This window comes from Sus scrofa, chromosome X (genome assembly GCF_054392235.1).
Source record: "Sus scrofa isolate SSC_HxYL_T2T_F1_AM1 chromosome X, Sscrofa_HxYL_maternal_Yorkshire_Landrace_v2.0, whole genome shotgun sequence".
NCBI lineage: Eukaryota > Metazoa > Chordata > Mammalia > Artiodactyla > Suidae > Sus > Sus scrofa.
Window position 1 is genome coordinate 129,057,246 of NC_139401.1, and position 22,417 is coordinate 129,079,662.

General features: G+C 44.8%; 1 long non-coding RNA gene across 1 annotated transcript in view; it reads left to right on the forward strand.

The window, feature by feature from the left end:
* Window positions 1-14,986, forward strand: part of LOC110257660 (uncharacterized) — a 283,513-nt gene extending 268,527 nt beyond the window's left edge. Inside the window, exon 4 of the long non-coding RNA XR_002340574.2 lies at window positions 11,888-14,986. This is a non-coding gene — a long non-coding RNA (uncharacterized LOC110257660). The remainder of the gene's footprint in view (window positions 1-11,887) is intronic.
* Window positions 14,987-22,417: the final 7,431 nt, after the last annotated feature.

Below are 22,417 nucleotides of genomic sequence, written 5' to 3' on the forward strand. Positions count from 1 at the left end.
AAATTTGGACTTTCCTGGGCTCTTTCATTGTGGTTTTCAGTCACTGATTCTTTCTGATTTGCTGATGGAGGAGAATCTGAGGACAGAGAGAGGACCATTCCCAGGGGACAAGGACACCTTGAATGTAGCCTCTGCTACCTCTTCCCATCTCCGAGCCCCGTAAACCTCATTCGAAAAGGAATTAGACTTATCCTTCCCGGTCAAGAAAACAACTGAATAAAAAGGAGTTTACCCCCGGAGAAACCTGAAATCCACTTCAATTCATAAAATGTAGTAAAGCATGTGCGAACTTGACACATTAACTATCATTAATAACAACGTATTTTCAGCAATCCTCACGCCTATTCTGTGACACCGCAGTGAAAACAGTGGGACTAGAAGTTCTATCGTTCCTTTCAGCTCAAAACAAACAAACAAACCAGTCTCAGGATTTTCTTTCCCTCTTCCTTATTCCAGCTCCTAAACATGGTCATTTACACAGAGTATGAGTAATTTCTGGTAGTCCTTATGTGATAACAGATTGTCTCTAAAAATACAATTTATGGAGTCCTTGCTGTGTGCTGCACACATTGAAACAAATCCACAAGTGTACCCCGAGGCCCAGCATGTGCCCAGTGCTGGGACGAGACTCTGGGCGGATATGAAACATCGCTGGCCACGGCCTGCGCATCAAGGACCGCCTATGTGTTGGGGGGACGTAACATACACACTAGACGTGAGACGTGTCTCCTGCCACGTTGGGAAGAGAAGCTACTTTTCCTTGAAAGGGGTAGGTAAGGTCAGGGTCAGAAAAGACTAAGATCAGTGCGGATCAGACTGGCATCACCTGAGAAGCGAGGAAGCAGGGCACAAAAAAAAGGAGCTCTGAATTGGGGAAAGGCTTGGAGCATCAGCGAGCTTGCAAATGTAAAGACCAAAATAGGCCTGCAAAGAGCAGTGAGGAGCCTGGAAGGCTGGCTTCATTTCCCTTTTGATGGCTTTGAAAGCCAGACTCAGAATCTTGGATTCGAGTCCACAGATAATGGAAGGTCCTTCCAGCAAAGTAAAAATTGCAGAACTGTTACTATTTGCATAGAGCCTTATAAAGATTTTCACTCGCATTTCGAACATGAATCCCTATAATTCCCATTTGTGACGGAACTGAGGTCGAGGGAGTTTTGGTGTTTGTCCTTGTGACCCACCGAGTGTAAGGAGAGGCCACCTAGCTCAGCGACCCAGCACAGAGGAGCGTTGAGAGGGAGAGGGGGCAGGCACACCCAGCTCGGCCACTCACCCACTGTGTGACCCTGAGCAAGTCACTTAACCTCTCTGGGCCTCAGTTGCCTCATCTTGAAACAAGGTGACAATGAGCATATTTGTCCTCACCGGGTGGTTATGAGAATCAGTGACTTCATATTTGCCAAATAAAATGTATTTGTTAAACCAAACAAAAACCCAGCTCTGACTATAAACCCCGCGTCCTGTCTGTTCACCAGTGGGGCTCCCTGGATAAACAGAGAAGCAGCGAGTCGTCTGGCAGAGGGATCTGAGCATGTGGGCAGAGAGAAGACTGCGGCGCAGGAAGCTGCTAGGGTGGTTGGGATTCCTCGTGATCAGGGAAATGGAGAGAAGCTGAAGCCCAGAGATCCTTATGTTCAAGCCCAGACGGTCCGCGAGCAAGGCGTGCAGACTGATCTAGAGACCCTATTTAGTAACACGCCCATGTTTTACCATCAGCAGTTTCTTAGTTTAATAATATTTCTACTCTCTGAGGAAAAAGCGTAAGGCAAAAATGGTGAAAGAGAAAAGGACTGTTTCCTCGTGGATTCTGAAGTGAGAGAACCCTGAAGGGATTGGCTATGAGAGGAGAAACCTGAGGCCAGCCGGGTGGTCCCCAGGTTTAGAAGGGTCCTACACTCGCTCTAATGCTCTGTTGCTCTGAGGGGGTCTTGGCATTCTGAAGAGCTTTTATTTTTTATTTATTTTTTTTTTTTTGCTTTTTGGCTTTTCTAGGGCTGCACCTGCAGCATATGGAGTTCCCAGGCTAGGGGTCGAATCAGAGCTGTAGCTGCCGGCCTACACCAGAGCCACAGCCACGCGGGATCCAAGCCGCGTCTGCGACCTACACCACAGCTCACGGCAACGCCGGATCCTTAACCCACGGAGCAAGACCAGAGATCGAACCCACAACCTCATGGTTCCTAGTTGGATTCGTTAACCACTGCGCCACGACGGGAACTCCCTGAAGAATTTTAAACAAGAGGCCGTACATGTTCATTCTGCACTGGGTCTCACAAATGATGTCACTAGTCCTGGGTGCATGACACCACTGACTCCATTAACATGCCGCAAACTCCTGTTGCCCGAGGCCAATCTGTGGACCAGGACCACGACCTCTGGACACCCTGCCCCCGCCCGTCTTTCTGGCCCAGGGCCTCTCATTCCACTGCCAGCTCACACTAAAGGAATGTGGGGGGGGGGGCTTCTCCTGTTAAATGCATTTTGCTTATACTGGACACACTTTTTAGCTCATTCAGGACGTGAGTGTGCATGTGGGAAGATAAGTGAGGCAGTGTCTGTTCTGCACACAGCCTGTTGTTATCTCACCCGTGTCTAGCTGGTGAGAGCCACTGAATGATTTTGCAATGTGAGAAGAGCAATTTGGATTTTGTAGGGCAGGAAAAAAAATGGCTTTGTATGATTTGGGTAAGCTTTGTGGGAAAGAAATTGTGCCCTTTTCAAAGCTCTCCGTTTACCTCCGTCATCTAAGCTGTGGTCACGAGAATAACTTCCCACGGGCCCCGGTTTCATTCATCCTCAGAACTGCCTGAAGACGACGTGGAAAGAAGAAAGCAGAATGTTCTCCATTTTCGAACATAAAGAAACAGAAACATTTTGAGGGGGAAGGGGGGCTGGGAAAAGTTGACACGGTAAGTGAGAGCTGGGCTGGATAGGCTGGAAAGCCTGGTTCACGGAATCAGGATGTTTCGATTGCCTTCTGTTGCTTCAGTGTAAATGAAATTGTTCCAAAGCCTTTGAGGATTTCCATTAAATGGCACCCAGATAAATTTTCGCAGTTATTCATAGCAAAGCTCTTTAAATAGTAAATGAGAAAGGTCACCGCCTGACAGCATTGTACAAGCAAAATCTCCCCCGACGCCCATGCACAGATTTCTATCAAGCATTTGTCAGGCGCATAGGAGGAGCTCGTAGGCAACCCTCACAGCTGCCTCTGAAGCCCAGAGCATTCGGAAGCCTGAGATGTTGGGCCACATATCAGTCTTCTGTTTACATCTTGACCCACAAACCGTGGGTCTTACTTAGAATGCAAATGAATGAGCCCTAGGGACAACAGTGTCTTTGATTGATGTATTTGGTCTTTCTGACCTGAAAACGCATCAATTATTGAAGGGCTGTGTGGGCACTGGTGTGACTTAGGAAGTCCAGACTGGATGCTGGTCTCAAAGCTTAGGGCTTACATTCTTCTTCTTTTCTTTCTTTCTTTCTTTTTTTTTTTTTTTTTAATAAAAGCACTCAGCGCATTTCCCATTGATTCCTTGGGCTGACAAAATCCCAGTCCTGCCAAGTAGTGCAGAGGCCCTGAGCCCTGAGCTGAGGAGAGAGGCGGGCTCCACCCCTGGGCCGGCTGCCTGGCTTCCTCAACCATGGACGTGTGCATTCAGGCACCAGAAGCCTCTCTCTTGAGCTCTGGGACTGCTCAGATGGCTACGGATTCAGAAAGCTGTGCTCTGCAACTGCTAAAAGATGCTGCATCATAGTAGAGAGCTAGCCTGTGATTTAGAAAACTTCTGGCATTATTTGTTGTTGTCGTTTTTAATCCTAATAACCTTAATGTTAGTGAATTCTATTCATGATTGTCATAAACAACCAAACCAGGTAAAGAGCATAAAAAGAAATCTTAAAGACTGATTTGGAAAATAAGCACATAGGTCTCTGGCTTCATGCTTAAATAGACAAGAATTCCTTACGTTTATTTCTGCTTATCCATGAAATTGGTAGATTAAAAACTGCTGTGGCTTTTTGTAAACATAATATCTCTTATACCTTTTGTTCTATAAGTAGCAATGACATCAAAATCTCCCCAAATCTGTATTCTACATCAGACGAAAATGATCCTAAGATCTCTTTTGATCAAAAATATATAACTCCATGGCTTACTTTATGAATTGTGCCATGATCAGAATTATAATAAGGTAAAACTACGAATTAAATGTTGGAGAGCTCCCGCTGTGGCACAATGGGATTGACCGTATCTTGGGTGTGCTGGGACGGAGGTTTGATCCCCAGCCCGGCACAGTGGGTTAAGGATCTGGCATTGCCACAGCTTCAGTTTAGGTTGAGGCTACAGCTTGGATCTGACCCTGGCCCGGGAGTTCCATATGCCACGGGGTAGCCAAAAAAAAAAATTTTTTTTCTGCATCTCTTCTTGTTTAAGTTTTATATCTTTGCTCAAGTATCTCTTTGCTCAGTGTTTCCTGTAAGTTATCCATCTTTGCCTCCAGTTTATTTCCAATATCTTGCATCATCTTCAGCATCAACAGTCTAAAGTCTTTTTCCTGGAGGCTGAGAATCTCCTCATTGCTTAGCTGATTTTCTGGGGTTTTTCCTTTCTCCCTCATCTGAGTGACAGTTCTCTGTCTTTTCATTTTTATAGGTTTTTGGTGTGGTGACCTTTTTATAGATAATAGAGTTGTAGCCTCTCTTACTTCGGGTGTCTGCCCCCCTGTGGCTGAAGTGGGTATGGGGGGCTTGCTGTAGGCTTCCTGATGGGAGGGGCTGATGCCTGCCCCCTGGTAGGTGGAGCTGATTCTAATCCCTCTGATGGGTGAGGCTTTGCCTCTGGATGGGATTAGAGGCAGCTATGTGCCTGAGGGGTCTTTAGGCAGCCACTTTACTGAGGGGTGGGGCTGTGATCCCACCTGGGTTGTTGTTTGCCCTGGGGCTTCTCAGTGCTGATGGGTGGGGCCAGATTTTCCCAAAATGGGCACCTCCAGAGAAAGGCACAGCTGCTGAATATTCCCAAGAGCTTTGCTTCCAATGTCCTTCCCCCACAACAAGCCACATTCACCCCTGTTTTCCCAGGAGGTCCTCCAAGAACTGCAGTCAGGGTTTGACCCAGATTCCTATGGAGACTTTGCTTTGCCCTGGGACCCAGTGCACGTGAACGTCTGTCTGCGCCTTTTAAGAATGGGGTCTCCGTTTCCCCAAGTCCCATGGAGCCTCTGCGCACAAGCCCCACTGGGCTTCAATGCCAGATGCTCCAGGGGCTCTTTCTCCCAGTGCCAGGTCCCCGCACGTGAAGGTTTGATGTGGGGCTCAGACCTCTCACGCCTGTAGGTGAGTCTCTGTGAACCAGTTACAGTGTGTGGGGCTTCCCACCCGGGAGGTATGGGGTTGCTTATATCGTGTAATTGCCCCTCCTACCTCTTGATGTGGCCTCCTCCTTGTCTTCTGGAGTAGGATATCTTTTTTGAAGGTTTCCGGGCCATTTGGTTGAAGACTGCTCAGCCTTTAGTTGTGCATTTTGTTGTGTTTAGGAGAGAAGTTGAGCTCCAGTCCTTCTCTTCCGCCATCTTAACCCCGTCTCCCCAGGTGAAACTTTCTAAGGAGGTTACTTAACACTGTATTTATTGATGTACTTATCAACGAACACATGTAATTTCTAGGATGGTCTCATGTCACTAAATAGTCTTTCTTTCTGATGCGGGTGTGACGGAGCTCAGTATACAAAGAACACTGCTGAGAAGGCAGAGAAGGAACCATGCAGGCCAGGCAGGAAGGAGCGGCGGTGCCCCCTGCATCTCAGGCTGGGGCAGGCGGGGAGCAGCTTCCTCTGGACCTGCAGCCATCACGCTGGGTCCCAAGACTTGCCAAGGAACCCTTTTCTCCCTCCCCGCAGAAGACCACCCACCAAGACCATCAAAAAAATTTTTTTGGATGAAGAAATTTCCACAGTTTTGTAAACTGAGCAAATAATTGTCACCTGCAGCCAGCAATTTATATTTGAAACCATGCTACCACATTTGTAAATTTTACCTCATCTTCATAAAATTATGAAAATCAAGAACAATTAATAGGAAAAGATTTCCTTTTCACTTTTCAGAGACCAGACGTCTCGATGAAAGAACTTGGAAAGAGCAAGTAGGGGAGAGGCCTGAAATATGGGTTATCACCTTTTCACTCCCAGGTTCAAAGAACAGAACTTTTCACTCCTAGCTACTATTCAACAAGCCATTTTTTTTTTCAACATTCTCTTTCATGATATTTTCCAGCGTGTAACTTCTGTCTTTAAAAGGTTTAAGCTAATGCCCACACACGCCCACTTAAAAACACTTCCCACTTATTACATTTCCTTTTCCCAGACCTCTGGTAAACCTAAGAGGCCTCATTATACCGTATGGAAATAAAGAGACCTCCAAATGGAAAGGGACTGTTTTGAATGCTGACTAATGTCCATAGCAGGGGGAAATAATGAACTCATTAACTCATTCATTCATTCATGTAACAAACATTTATTAAACACTGCTAGAAACGCCAGCTCTAATCCTCCAGGAGTTCCCAATCAAGTGGGGCAGAAAGTCATGCATAAAACGAATGCTAATGCAGAGTCGTAAACACCACGATAGAAGGATACACTGAGCTCATGAAGGGCAGAGAGGAGGCCGCTGCTAACTCGGTCTGGGTGGGAGATCTAGCAAAAGTGACCCCAGAGCTGGACCTAGAAAGGGGAGTAGAATCGTGTTAGCTGCAAAAGGTGAAAGAAGGAACAGATATTTAAAGGCACAGATGCAAGTGCATCACCTGTTCTGGTCGAGGTGAGACATCTGGTGTGACTAATTGCAGGCTAGCCTGCAAAGGGAGGATGGCAAGGATGGGGCTAAGACAGGCTGCAGTCGGCTGACGAAGGCCCTTGAACTCAGGCTAAGGAGCCTGACGGCATTGCGGGTTTCAGCAGGGTAGCAACAAGATTAAATCTGTTTTGAGAGAAATCTCTTTGATGCCTTGACTCATTAACTAGAGTGGGGAGAAACCAGATGTGGAAAAACAATCTGGAAGTCAAAACAGGAGCTGAAGCAACTGAAACAAGAGGCCTGGGAGTCCCAATGAGGAAAGGCGGCAAGGAATTGGAGGACCTACCATGAGCTATCTTTGCAAGGGGCGAAAAATGGAGGGGGCAAATCTTTCTAGAATCTTGTATGTTTACGTGATCACGCAGGGTGTTCACACGTGTTTAACTAAAGCTTTGTATAATGAATAAAGTCTTGGCATAAAAAGCATTTACTAAGCCCATATCCTTGTTGTGTGCAATTCCAAAATACCCATGAGAAGCATAGACGTTTTTACTTCTTCACATGCGCTGAAGGCTTTTTTTATACATAACTAACTTGCTTCAAATAAATGGCTATACTTCCTACGGAAACATCTATAAATACCCTAATCAATGAATATTTCTCCACATCATGAACATTATTAACTGGTATCTATTTTTTTTCTGGACATGTGTGTGGTGACCGTATGAGCAAATAAATTCTATATGGACTGTGGGAACCCTGTCACATGTGGGACAGGGTTCCCAACGAAAGTGGGATTCGTTTTAGGAGGAAGGTCAATATAATTTGGTTGTCAGTCATGTCTTACACACAGCGACTGTTGGAAAGCATTCAAACAGAGAATTATAATTCAGTTATTACTTACATTTGATTCTTCCTCAATTTTGTTCCTTAAAAGGGCTTGCGGGAGTTCCTGTTATGGCCCGGGGGGTTAAGAACCCAGTTAGTATCCATGAGGATGCTGATTAGTATCCATGAGGATGCCAGTTCGATCCCTGGCCTCACTCAGTGGGTTAAGGATCCGGCGTTGCCGTGAGCTGTGGTGTAGGTCGCAGACGCAGCTCGGATCCCGCGTTGCTGTGGCTGTGGTGTAGGCTGGCAGCTGCAGTTCCGATATGACCCCTAGCCCAGGAACTTCCATATGGAGCAGGTGTGGCCTTAAAAGCTGGGGGGGGGGGGGGGTTGCTGCTTCTTCTTTTTTTTTTTTTTTTTTTTTGCATTTTAGGGCCGCATCCAGGGCATATGGACGTTCCCAGGATAGGGGTCACATCGGAACTGCGGTTGCTGGCCTACACCACAGCCACAGCAACACCAGATCCAAGCCGCATCTGTGACCTACACCAGAGCTCACAGGAACGACGAATCCCTGACCCACTGAGTGAGACCAGGGATGGAACCCTCATCCTCACGTATTACCAGTCAGATTGGTTTCTGCGGCACCATAATGGGAACTCCCGGCTTGCATATTTTCGTGTTGCAAGGTGCTATCCTAAAACCTCTAGACCTACTACGACTGCTTTACCAAATGATTTCCACGACACCTTCATTACGCCATTACACCAATATTCAAGTGTCTGCCCCATGCTAGGTACCGGAGTCCTGCAAGGATGAGGCGGATGGGCAATGGCACGTCTAAAGGTCAAGGGGATGTGGCAAAACACTGCCCCGGAACAGTCTTCTCAGTTCCATTTGAAATCCCATCCACAGAGCTCCCCAAAGAGCTGGTGCCGCAATCATTCATTCATTGCACAGAGTGGGCACTTCCTCTGTGTTGGGCACACGGTGGCAAGCAACAGTTTCTGCCCTCGTGGAGCTTACTGTGTTCTAGAAAGCATTTGCGGCGCCACGCACTGAGGGCTTTGGCGGGGTTACCTGGAGCCGAAAGTTCCCAGGATGCAATGGGCACTTCAGGTTTCTGTGCAGGATATACAGGAGAGAGCACGAGAATTCAAGGTATGCGTATTCTAATTTTACCTAAATACACTCATCTTCTTTCAGAAATCTGTGAAAGGGAGCAATAAAGAATGCAGCAAAAAGACGAGAAAGAGATGTGAAAGGGCCGCCTCCACCATGAAGTCTTTGCTGCTTCTTCCAAACGAAAGTGCTTCCTCAATAATCCTAGCTCTCAATTCTGGACCATTCTATCCGATTTATGGGCATATTCTTTCTTGACTAAAAATAGAGACAATCCCACACAATATCAAGTTATTTCCTGTTCCTGCTGTTAAGTAAATCCGGAAAGAATCTTTAGTGTTCGTTCTTCCTAAATGCTTTTCCAAAAAAGATTTGGCAGAATGCTGTGCAAAGACTGAAAAAATGATGAGGACCATAGCTTGTTCAAGCTTCATTTTCTGTGATTATTTATGCTCCTTCTTTCCCACCTTTGCCTTCCTAGTAATCAGCCTCATCCTGTGGTATATGCTACAAAGATGCTGATTGCATCCAAGTCGCAGGGTAATTTACCCTTTTGACCTTCCTTGAGCTCTTATAAATCTCTCCACTGCTGGGAGGCCTGGGTTTTGTTCTGCCCTCAGCAACAAAGGGCTGTTGCTTTGTACGCTGCCTCACACAGCAGCAGAAAGCAAACAGTGAAAACTGTGTGTGAGGCTGGCGGGGGGAGGGGTGACTACGACCTTGGCCTTGCTGAGAATGCGGGGAAGAGGAACAGCCACCCTTTTCCCAGTGTTAGCAGCCCTGGTCATGCCAGAAGCAATGCTGGTGACAAACTGGAATGCAGTTATCAGTTGTGAGTGCGAAAAGAGGAGGGTGGACCCACTGCTCTCCAAGGCCCCCTTCCGGCTCTCAGGTTCCAGAATTCTAAGTATGTTTCAAGGGCAGTAACGTGAAGAGGGCGATGAATGCGGCGTATGCGTGAGAAGCACCCTGGTGGACAGGGCCATTCACAAATCACAGCCACAGACAGCCTCTCCTGAACTCAGATGTCCAGCGGGAAAGGCTCAGTCTGTGCCGTGTTGCATAAACATAGCGAATGCCACACTAACCACAGCGGGGCCGTCTGACCTCCAGGAGAGGGTGCGCACATAGGAAAGTGATTCCAGCCTTCAGTTTCTGTAAGTCTGGGAACCTTTAACCTCTGCAATCACATGGCCACTCACAAGACTCCTGACATTCCAGAGGAAGGGGAAGAAGGTTCTCAAGTCTGGTGATGGATCTTATCTGGTCAATTGACACCTGCTTTCCTCCGGGACTCTGCTTATGGCAGCGTTCGCCTCTTTCTGTTTCCTCTGTGCAGCATGATCCTAATTGCTGCCGTTATTTCCTTTCTTCCTCTTTCTGTATTAATATTAACGTGCAAAGGTGAGTTCTCTTCCAACGCGATCTGTTCTTGCCGAGGCTGGATGGCGAAGCAAAGCTCTCGAGCAACTCGGTGTGTTTTATTCGTTTGCTGCATTATGAACGTAGGCCCATCTTAACACAAGTCAAAATGACCACAATTCTACGGCACAGTCTGCAGCCTATGGTACTGGCAGTCTCTGCGTGTATGAAGTCAGGCCGTGTTGGCACCCACCCTGAGTGAGTGTGCACGTGAGTGTGTATGTGCCGCTGTGGGTGTGCTCGCCCTGTGCTGGCTTGTATTTTCAGTCGTTCACAGTGTCCCGTGTTTTATTTTTAGTTGGAGTTTCTGAGAAAAGAGGAGAGAAATTCCCTTCACTGGTTCATTTCTCTCCCTTTGCCCCATGGCACTCAGCCCTGGCCTGGCAGCCTTTGATGCCCAGCAAGTATTCTGGCGGCGCTGGGAGCCTGAGTGGCCGCCTCGCAGGGCGCAGGAGCGGGCGCCCGACCGTGTCCGCAGAGACCAGGCTCCCATGGGCTGGGCCTGGCACCCAGGGTCGCTGCTCTGATTCTCGTCTTGCTCGGGGTGACATCCGCGATCGAGGGAGAACCTCCTTCAAGAGGCCACCTGGAGAGCTGTTCTCCTGCAAAGGGCCTGACAGCAGCTTCCCAGTGGAAGCCGTGCAGCAGCTCAGCTACCCCGGCTACTCCGTGGCAGCAGCAGAGCATGGCTACTGTAGCATTTTGGGAAAATGCACCCCATTTTTTAGTTTCTTGGGAAGAGTTTTTGGCAACCTGCATAGCGCCCTTGTCCTGCTCTCCCCAAGCACTTTTTAAAAGTGCTTGTATCAACACGAAGCTTGAAAAGGCCACATATTAGAGGATGTTGGAAATCCGTGAGCAGAATATTAAAACCAGTCACTAGGAAAGTGAAAGGAAACAACATTATTCTGTGAGACACAAAAATCATCCCTTACCTGCCCAGGCTTTGGTGAGAGGTTGGGAGGTCCATTTGACTCTGTAATGTGCTCTGGCAACCTGAGCATGTGGCCTTCTTCTATCAAGGAGTAGCATGAAATGATGGAGATTGTTTGTTCTAATAAGTTTATCTTTTTTTTTTTTTTTTTTGGTTTTTAGGGCCACACCTGCGGCACATGGAAGTTCCCAGGCTAGGGGTCAAATTGGAGCTGCAGCTGCTGGCCTACACCACTGTAACACCAGATCTGAGCCTTGTCTGCGACCTATACCACAGCTCATGGCAATGCCGGATCCTTAACCCACTGAGTGAGGCCAGGGATCCAACCCACATCCCCATGGATACTAGTTGGATTCATTTTTGCTATGCCACAACGGGAACTCCCACGTTTATTTTATGTTTATGATTACATGTCATCTACCCTAGCCCCCACCTAAGCATGACTGCCTTTGGGGGATGTGGCAGACTTCACATATGCCTCTGCTCCCCCGTCAACAGTGCCTTAAAAACCATGCATAGTGCAAGAGTCTGTCTTTGCTTGGTTGTGAATGTCTTGAGAGCCACTGTGTGTGTGAATGCATTTTTATTCTAAAAAGCTTCTCATTCAGTGGCTACTGCACTTTGTGGCTAAGTCATACTGGAAAGGGAAGCTGGCACACAAGTGGTAGCATCTTGCCGGCAACATTGTGACATTTACGTTTCCCTTGCAGTACCCATAAAAATCCCAAGATTACATTTGATTTGCCTTTTATTTCTTCTGACACCCTATGCTGGCTTCTCATTGCAGAGACTTCTCGTGAGCACATTGGACGTGGGAATGGGCTGCCAACAGATGAAATAAAAATACTTCCATCATTCTTCCTACCACCTCCAAGAAGTGGATGAAAAGATGCGCAGACCAGGGCTCAAGGCTCCATAGTATGTGCACAGTGCATAGTAGGTCAACTGGTGTGCTTTCCTTTCGATCTTAGCTGCAGCCAAAACGGACGAGCACAGCACAGTCTGAAAATTTTGGTTACTTCAGAAGAGAGTAAATACATCTTTTAGTTTTCAACAACAAAAGAGCAGAAATGTGCTCAACATTGTCTTGCTAATTTCCAACCATTGTACAGAACTGTTTGTTTGTGCTTGCTAATGTTCAGTATAGACAGAAACACAGCGTGCATGGAACTGGTTCCACGGGAGTCATTAAAAGGCTTGCTGAGAATGTGTGCTAAGAATAAGACACAATTCTTTGTGCCTGCTCTCTGGCAAAACTCATTATGAGAAGTGATTTCAAAGTCACAGGAGATGACGCGTTCGTGCCTCCTGGAAGAGGGTGGGTTGAATGGCAAGTGTCTGCCTTTGGCTGGCAGGGCAGGCAGACTGTACTGGGAGGGGGCCGGGAAGATGAGGGAGAACGAATCCGGGTGGGGGAGGCCAGTCTAACATGCTATTGATCGCATCCTGACTGTGTAATTTCAATCCCAGAGGACCAAATGGCACACCTTATTTATTTCACGAAAGGGCTTTTCCTTCATAGCACAATACGGCGGAAAGGGTCTCAAAGTCAGAAAGCATCCATTTAAACCTTGTCTCTGCCACTTGCTCTGGGATCTTGAGCAAGTTTATCTCCTTGAGTCCAGTGTCCTCAAGTAGAAAATGCTCGTGATGACAGCACCTACTTCACAGTGAGCTGCCGCGTGACTGCCCTCGTGTGAATGAAAGTGCCTGGAGTGGTGCTTGGCACCCAACTGTTGATTCCTAAATTTAAAGACATTGCTCCGTAGAAGGCCTGAGAAAGCAACCAGTATGAGGCTGTGTGGCTTGACCCACCCCTGAGGGTGCAAAGCCATGAGCTCTACTTTAATATATTCTGGTTGTTTCTACGGCTTTGGACTCTCCAGTTCGGTTTTAACTCGCAGGGGCATTTTCCTGCTAAGCCTTAGCATTTTGCATAAGGACTCTCCTTTCTCTTCTCTTCTCCATCACTGCCAGAACATGCACTCAGAGCGGTGGCTGCCAAATTTAGGGGCGCATTACAATTGCTGCGGCACCACAGATGCCCAGCCCCTACCTGCAGAGATTCTATTCAACTCGTCTAGCATGGGTCCCTAGACCTTTCTGGCATTCTCATTTTTCAAAGATCCCAAAGTAATTCTACAGTGAGACCAGAGTCAACAGGGTTCTCCTTGCTCTCGCCCACTTTCCTACCTGTTTCAGCAGGAGTGACCATGGGTTGTTGGAGCCAAGCACAGCTTATTTCCTCTCACCCCAGGACTTTGCATGGTGCTTGGCACGTGGGAAGTGCTCGATAAGTATCTCTTGAATAAATGAATGAATGAATCATTAGTGGTACCCGCTTGCAAGGTGGCTTGCTGATTGTTAGTGAGTAGTACAACAAAATGAGAATTGACAAGCGACTGAGAACTTGGGCTTTCATTCTGATTTAGTCCCAAGCTTGGTGGGTTTCCATGGTTAAATCACTTATCCCCTCTGAGCCTCAGTTTCCCCATGTGTAAAACGAGAGGGATAGACTAAACGATGCCTTAGGGCCTCTATAGCTCTAACGTTGTTATTCTATGAGTCTATGAAAACCCATGGCACTAATATCTATATTTCTGCCACCCTCATAAAATGACATGTACACAGGGAAAGGGAGTTTAATGAATCTTGTAAAAAGCACTTTCTGGAAATAGCGAAACCATTTTCATAATGGAGAGGATTTAATGGACTTAGCTTGTAAAGAGGCAATTTAGTAGCTTCTGTCCATTTGGAGCTATTGTCCAGGCTAAGCGAAAAGAAGGGAGAGGGGAACGAGTAATCCTGGTGCACCTGCCTTCTTTCAGAGACGGTGTGTCCTTTGAAATCATGCCCGCTACTTACTAGCTGGCTGACTCGGACACGTTCTTTGGGTTCTGGTCAAGATGAAATGAAACCGCACATGTGAAGCACTTAGACCAGCACCTGGCAGGTAGAAAGGACACAGTAAATGTTAACGACAGCACCACACGAGTAAACCCCAGGAGCCCGGCAGTATCGGTCGCTATGCACCAGTTGCAGAAATGGAAGCTCAGGGAAGTCAAATAAATTTGCCCAAGGTGACACCGCTGCTAAGTCACAAATCTGGGACTTCTGGCGAGCACACATGGCTGCAAAATCAGTGGCCTTATCCTTATTCCTTGCTGCTTGTCCGGATTCCCAACATGGCTAGATCTGCTTGCAACCTCCAAATGCACTTATAGGTGTGGTTTGGTCATTGATCTTCAGCTTTCCCCCGTGCTCACTGTGTAGCTGGGGAAACTGAGCCAAAGACGACGAGAAATTTACTCAAGGTGGCATCAAAAAAACTCCGATCTAGGTCACCAGATTTCAACTACGGCTCTCTTTTCCCTGCCTGCCAGGCCAAGGTGGATTGAGGCCTTTGGGAGTCCCCAGGTTATTTCACTTAGATAAGCCAAGGTCAGCACCAGAGCTGAGTTGGCTTTATGAGATGCTTTGCTGTCTAGTGCCCTCTGCTCCTTTTTGAGATACCATTCTGGAATAATGAGAAAAGCTGTCTCTTGAGGAGGCGATATATTATGGTGGTTAAAAATCTGAAATCTGGAGTGAGAGCAGCTGGCTTTAAATCCTGATGTCATCATTTTCTAGTTGCACAATGTTGGGCAAATTTCTTAACTTCTCTGATCCTCAGGCTCTCTGTATGGAAAATGGGTATAATATTAGTTGATGTGATAATCAAGGGAGATCATGCATATAAAGTACTTGGAACTAGAAGTTCCCTCATGGCTCAATGGGTTAAGGATCCAGTGTTGTCACTGCTGTGGCTCTAGTTACAGCTGTGGCACAGGTTCGATCCCTGGCCTGGGAGCTTCGGCATGCCACGGGCTCAGCAAGAAAAAAAAAATCGTGTTAAGCAACCCAATGAAAGTCATCGTTCTACATAGAGACAGTGTTAGCCCCTCTACTGAGAATACTTACACATCCATTGTATCACTGATCTATTTGTACTTCCAGACACTGTAGCTTCCTTTTCTTCATGGCTCAGACATAATTTCGTGGCTACATCCTTAGTACAAGTGTAGAATACAATCGTTTGCAATTTTATTTATTTTTTATTTAATATTTTATTTTTTCCATTATAGTAGGTTTACAGTATTCTGTCAATGTCTACTGTACAGCAAAGTGACCCACTCACACACACATATATACCTACATTCTTTTTCTCACATTATCCTCCATCAGGCTCCATCGCTAGTGACTAGATAGAGTTCCCAGTGCTATACAGCAGGATCTCATTGCTAATCCATTCCAAAGGCAATAGTTTGCATCTATGAACCCCAGACTCCCTGTCCATGCCACTCCCTCCCCTTCCCTCTTGGCAACCACAAGTCTGTTCTCCAAATCCATGAATTTTTCTGTAAATAGGTTCATTTGTGCCATATATTAGATTCCAGATATAAGTGAAATCATATGGTATTTGTGTTCCTCTTTCTGACTCACTTCACTTAGCATGACAGTCTCTGGTTCCATCCATGTTGCGGCAAATGGCATGATTTTGTTCTTTTTATGGCTGAGTAGTATTCCATTGTGTATATATATACCACATCTTCTTAATCCATTCATCTGTTAATGGACATTTAGGTTGTTTCCATGTTTTGGCTATTGAAAATAGTGCTGCAATGAACACAGGGGTGCATCTATCTTTTTGAACAAAAGTTTTGTCTGGATATATGCCCAGGAGTGGAATTGCTGGAGCATATGTAACTTCTATATTTAGTTTTCTGAGGTACCTCCATACTGTTTTCCATAGTGGTTGTACCAATTGACATTCCCACCAACAGTATAGGAGGGTTCTCTTTTCTCCACACCCTCTTCAGCATTTGTTATTTGTGGATTTGTTAGTGATGGCCATTCTGAATGGTGTGGGGTGGTACCTCATGGTAGTTTTGATTTGCATTTCTCTAATAATCAGGAATGTTGAGCATTTTTTCATGTGCTTGTTGGCCATCTGTGTATCTTCTTTGGAGGTATTTCTATCCAGGTCTTCTGCCCATTTTTCAACTGGGTTGTTGGTTTTTTGGCTGTTGAGTTGTTTAAGTTGTATATTTTAAAGATTAAGCCCCTGTCAGTTGCATCATTTGAAACTATTTTCTCCCATTCTGTAAGCTGTCTTTTACTTATGGTTTCCTTTACTGTGCAATAGTCCGTGATTTTAGTTCAGAACTAGATCATTTTGTTTCTATACTTTTCCCCCTTTCATCTCTCATCCTTTCTTTTAGGCTACAAAGTCACATTTTATGCATTTTTGTTTCTTTTGAACATTTAATATCTATGTAAGAGAGAGAATAGGAAAGAAGACAGATAAAATAAATATAAAAACTCTCCGTCCTTCAAATCTCAGCCCAGAGATGCTACTACATACATCAGTATTTACCCACAAGCCCGACTCCCGCAATACAAAGATGCATTTTCAAAATGCTCCCATTGGTGTTGCATTTTAAGTCAAGAGCAGTGTTATGACTTACAAGAAAGGTCAATCAGGCAGCTATTGTGTCACTTCACACCCATGGGCAGTGTGTTTCCTTCCAGGGCAACGATGCCCTTTGAAGACCTCCAAGTGAGAGCCATCCACAATCGTGGCGATTCTCTTTTCCAGTGTCTGGAGCTTCCTATGCTTTCAGTCTCTAATGATGAGTGGAGGCTTGAGGAAGAGATAACTTGGCGCAGCCCACATTTGTTTAAAGGTGTTTCTGCTCAGAGATATTTTGAAACTAAAGTCAGAAGCATGACATGTCTTCCCAAATCAATAGTGTTAATATCTTGGTTATGGATACTCCTGCCATTAATCTTGGTCTGCTTACGAAGCTATGGTTCATACTTGATGTAGCAAGTAAGTAAGCATGTCTTTTTGTTGGCTTGGACTCAGAAAAATAAACATATATTTTAGATGTGCTTCATTTTAGGGAGGTATCATCACCGACCATTTAAATAAACCTTTTTTTTTTTTTTTTTTTTTTGCTAAGAAGTAGAATTTCCATGTCATTCTTTAAAAGTAAAGGAAACATTTGCAGCTAGCTTTACAGTATGCTCAGTACATACTCACATATGACAAGTTTACATTTAAATACATCAGCTGTAGCCCTAAATCTCAATTCACTTGTACTTTAACAAGATATTCATCTGTACAAGAGAAATCTAACCCTTTAATGGAATTCTCTGGGCTATGCTCGAGAACTTATCAATGTGGAGTGGATTTCGTAAATGGCCATAAATGTTAACCATTAATTTCCTCATCACAATGATAATCTTCAATTTAGCAATCTGGCAAGCAAATTGCTTCTTTAAAAGCTAGGTGCATGAAATTATATTCATTATGAAAATGGCTAGTCTCATTTCCAGGAAGTGATTTTTACAACATTCATCAAACTTTCTTTTCTAGAGTATAGGTCATTTTAAAAAGAGAAGTAGCAGTGTGGATTGGAGTGTCATGTTTATTCATAGACTTTGAAATAAAGGATGTTAGAGTGGGAAGGGGTCTTAGAGATCATTTAGACTTCATCTTACAGAGACAGGGAAAGTGAGGGCAAGAGAGGAGAAGGAGTGCATGGCCTAAGACTGTCCAGTTTACACGGAAAGAAGCCATATATGTGGAGAGAGAGAGAGAGACAGAGAGTTAGAAAGATAGATTGATCCCAGTGGAAGCCTTTCCTCTCCTTTGAGCAGCTGGTATTTTGGTGACTTAGGGCTTCAATGAATATAACAGAATCTGTTGGCTATAACCAAAGTGCATAGCTATTAAAATCAGCATGGATTCAGAATGATCCAAAATTTAATATAGACTGCAATTAAGATCATGGGAAAATCCAAAGATCCAGGAGGCTCGAGGGAGAAAAGAACCCAGGGAAAATCTTCACTGAAAACACGTGTCTTTTCGACATATATCTGGATAGGGTAGAATTTATATCACCACCGTTTGCTTTATTTAGCAGGTATAGTAAATGCCTTAAAGAGCCAAACTAGCAATTCATCTTCTTAACAACAAAATAACTATTTGAAATTTGCTTTTATTAGCAAGAACATCCCATCTGTGTGTTCCTTGACTATAATATTTCATTGGAACGGAAGACGTTCTAGGGCATCCACTTGCATGGGTGAGGGAGCCTCAGGCTCTTTTAGCTGCATATCGCAATCCACTGACATCTGCTCTTTCTCTAGAGCCATCCGCGGTATGAACAAGGCTTATGAAGACACCTGGAGGTCAGGGGCAGGCCGAGCAAGGGCAAGGCTAAAAAAAAAGGGTAAGGAAGATGGAAAGGGGTAAAACAGACTTTGAAAGGAGAGAGAGAAATACAGAAGAGAAAGAAATACAGAAGAGAAAGAAAACAACACAGGGATTAATAAGGAAGGGCATCAAATTCCAGGCCATGACATTACAGGAAGCTGAAAATCCCTGTGCTACTAGCCTGCCGTGAACTTTTTTGGTGTATTTCCAAAGTTTCCAAAAGAGCATTCTGAAAAAAAATACTTTAAAACATAAGCTGTTTGGCCAAGTGTATGCAATATTCATTGTAATCTTTTCGAGCACCACTTTTCCCCAATAATACACCAAATGCCTACATAGTTACACGGCAATCTTCCATGCGACCCTGGAATTTCCATCATCAAAACCATGAAGTTATTAGGTCTGTCAGGTGTTTTAAGAGAGAACTTGTACCTTTGGAATTTTATTTCTTTTTAACTAATGATTATAGCTGTGGAAAAAAGTATATAATATATCTATGATATAAAAGCTACTTTATATATTATATATATAAAATCAAAACCACAAGTAACCCAGAAAATGCACTAAGTAAGTGCTGTGTTACTGCGTCTCACCAAATAGCAATTATGCCTCGAGGCTTTTTTGGTTCCTTTTGTTATTTGCTCAGAAAGCTAAACTGTCATGAATAGGACTTTCATGCTATCCCAGAAACTTTTTCCTAGCACACAATTCTGACAACCTAGTTCCAGTGTCCAGGAATCATCTGATATGAATCCAGAAATACGCCCATGCATCCCACGTGTCCATTAATGGATAAAATGGATGAATGAACTACGGTCTCTCATACAATGGAGTGCTACTCAGCATGAAAGGGAAGGACAGTCTGACACATGCCACGACACGGATGAACCTCGAGGACATTATCCTAGGTGAACAGAGTCAGACGCCACATGCAATAGGTGTGTGATTTCACTTCCAGGAGGTGCATAGTCAAATTCAGAGTCACAACGTAGAATGGTGGTTACGAGGGCTTTGGGGCAGGGGGAGTGGGGAATGGGCTTTACGGGTAGGAAGTTTCAGTTGTGTCAGATGAAGAGAATTCTGTGATGGATGGTGGTGATGGCAGCACAACAAGGTGAATGCACTCGATGCCACTGACATGTATACTCCAAAGTTGTTAAGACGGCAAATATTATGTTATTATGTATATTTTACTACAATTTTCTAGAATGAAAAGAAATAGGTCACTGTAGCGCCTGCAGAACTCCTGACTTTCACCTGTGTCCTTGAATCCTTCACAGTCACTTTAAGGCATCGTGAGTCTTCAAGAACACCTCCTAGACCCCTCAGTGACAAGTAGGCATGCCCTCACTGCCACCTGTAGAGCTCTCTTTGTATTATATGTTCTTCTCGGGAGGCTGATTATTAAAATCGAGACTATTACAGCTTTCTTCAACTTAGGCCGCTCTCAGTCAGCATCCTGCTTATAATTACATGTTCTCTCAGGTCAGAGACCTTCCTAGCTGAGGGCCTGGAGCATTGATGGATGGGGTGGGGGGAGTGGAAGTTTTCCCAACAGAAGGAACAATGTGACTCTGAGTCAGCTGGTACGTGATGATTGCTGAATGTAGTTCAATGGGTGGCATCTAACCTTTGGGAATAGTGGTTCATCTGCTTTGTTTCTGTCTGTAGAAAGTGTTACTCATTGTCCCAGATTTGAGAGGTCAGACCCTTGAAATTCTGCCTTAAAAGAAATGGCCAGTTTGTCTTCATTCTGTCATGAATACATGACCGCTTTGATACGGGATCTGTCCACTGCTGAGCTATCATGGCACACGGGGCAGGGCTAGTTCTATTCAGGGACTCAAAAGGGTTACAGAAGCTGGGCACCTGGAGAGTTCCCATCTATCAGCTCTGTCATTCAATTATTTCCTATTATTCAGGCCTATATGAAATCCTTGAATTTTTAATGAAAAAACCCATTAGCACAGAAGGATAGAAGTGTTATTAAGTTAATAAAACAGATTTCCATTGAAACTAACTGGGAAAGTGAAAGAAATTAACATAAGAAATATAAAACTGATTAATTCTTGCCTTGACACAGCTAAGGACTGTTTAGATTAGACACAGCAAAATGGGAGGTATCTGTTTTTTAATAATAAAATAAGCTGACATACCAATATGCATTTTAAACAAACATGACAGAATGAGGGCATTATGATTTAGATACTTCGAGCATACTTGCAACAATAAATTTAGTAGACTTGAAAAAATGTCCTGAAGATCTCACAGTGAGTGTCCTACGGAAGAGACAATAGGGGCACCTGGCCTAGGAACCAAGCATGAAGCAAAAGCAACACTACTGGATCCAAAAAAGATGTGTAATCTTTTTCTCTTGAGTTTACTCTTCATTACTGAATATGGGGGAGGGTTTGTTGTTGTTGTTGTTGTTGTTGTTGTTATTTTCTGGGGGTTTTTTTAGGCCACACCCATAGCATGTGGAAGTTCCTGGGCCAGGGATCGAAGCCACAGCAGCGACCCCCACCACTGAAGTGACAATGCCAGATCCTTAACCCCCTGAGCCACTGGGGAACTCCTGTGGAAGGTCCTTAAATTTCAGTTGGCCAGAATAGTAGGTAGTGATTATTATAAAACTGTTGTCTCCACTATTTTTGAGGCACTCCATAGTTTTAAATAAGAATAGACTGTTACTGAGACGAGCCCTTTATAGCCTCATTCCCGTTACAGATTAAAGTTATGTACGTTTGTACTGAGCTGAGCCGGGTGTCTTGTGTTATGTTCATAAAAGTGATGGCCCTAGATAAATATTAGTTTTAGTTTGGGCACAAAAGGGGCCAGATATTTCAGTGCCAAGTCCGGGCTCTTAAGAGAAGTAGCACTCTTTCATATCACTAGGGACATGGTTTAAAAGATTAAAGCAACGCAGCGATTTTCACAATGGTCCGAAGCAAAAGGTGTGACGTTGCAAAGTGCCAGGCATCTTGTCAAGGAAGCTTTGAATTGCAACTCAATTGCTACCAGGGAATAACCCCAAACTGAGAGTATTGTACATTCAGATGCCAGCATCCTTCTCTCTACAGGGTAGATGCAGCCCAGCACAGCTGGTTGGAAATCACATCTCTTATTTACACATTCTATAAAATCCTATCACTTTTTGCCATAAGAAAAAAAAAATCACAAGTTATATAGAAGACAGTTGGCAAAGGAGGGCTGCAATAGCGTCAGCTCTGCACCCCTTACACTGCAGGATGGCAAAGCCGCCGTGGGTCCTCAACAGTTCCTCCCAGTGACACGAACCCGCATTTCGTACTCACAGAACCAGGCCTTTGCATCTTTACCCGCTACCACGATCTCTTCATCTTTCATTCTGGATTTTCTCTCTCTCTCTCTTTCCTTCCTTCCTTTTCTATTTAGTGTCACACTCATGGCATATGGAAGGTCCCAGGATAGGCGTCGAATGGGAGCTGTAGCTGCCGGCCTAACGCCGCAGCCACAGCAACACGGGACCCAAGCCTCGCCTGGAACCTACACCGCAGCTCACAGCAGTGCCCAATCCTTAACCACTGAGCAGGGCCAAGGATGGAACCCGCGTCTCATGGATCCTAGTCGGGTTCGTTGCCAAGGAGCCACAACGGGAACTCCCATTCTGGATTTTTAAAGGAACGGTCAATGGAGTCACCAAAATGTAAGCCCCTCATTTTGCAGATGGATGACACGACTTGCCTAAGGTTGTATGACTAGTTAGCAGCAGGGTCTCTCTTCACTACGTCGTGATTAATCAAGTTGTGATAAGGCACTGCTGCGAAACATAGTCAAAACCCTCAAAATCACTAATGCAAAGTAACTTTTCAAGGCTCTAGAGGAGCTCCTGTTGTATGTTTTCTGTGTATGTTTCTTTTCCATTTTCAAATAACAGTGATATATTAACCTGACTGCAAAAATTTAAAACGATACAGAGGATTTAAAGTAAATTCTTATTCTTGCCCCCAAATTAACCCACTTCACTGTTTCAGTCTGCCTTTTCTATAGGTTAACATGTATATACCCAAATTG